This window comes from Aptenodytes forsteri, unplaced genomic scaffold (genome assembly GCF_000699145.1).
Source record: "Aptenodytes forsteri isolate BGI_AS27 unplaced genomic scaffold, ASM69914v1 Scaffold79, whole genome shotgun sequence".
Taxonomy (NCBI): Eukaryota; Metazoa; Chordata; class Aves; order Sphenisciformes; family Spheniscidae; genus Aptenodytes; species Aptenodytes forsteri.
Genome location: NW_008794776.1, coordinates 2,520,774 through 2,521,034, shown reverse-complemented (window position 1 = coordinate 2,521,034; position 261 = coordinate 2,520,774).

Here is a 261-nt window from a genome sequence, read left to right as displayed (position 1 = left end):
CACACACACACACACACACACAACCCCCGCCGCCCCCCGAAGAGCAGTCAGGAGCCAGAGACCCGCGGGCGGGGGGAGCCTCTCTCCTGTCAGCCCCCCGGCAGCTCAGCGCCGGGCTCCTCTCCCCCACCTCGCCCTCGTCCATGGGCTGCCTCTTCCTGCAGAACGGCCGGGAGCTGGTCATTGTTAGAGGCCGGGGAGAAGTTGGCTCCTCAGCAGCGGGCCTTCCCCATCTCTTCCTCAGGACAGACCGGCGCGTCT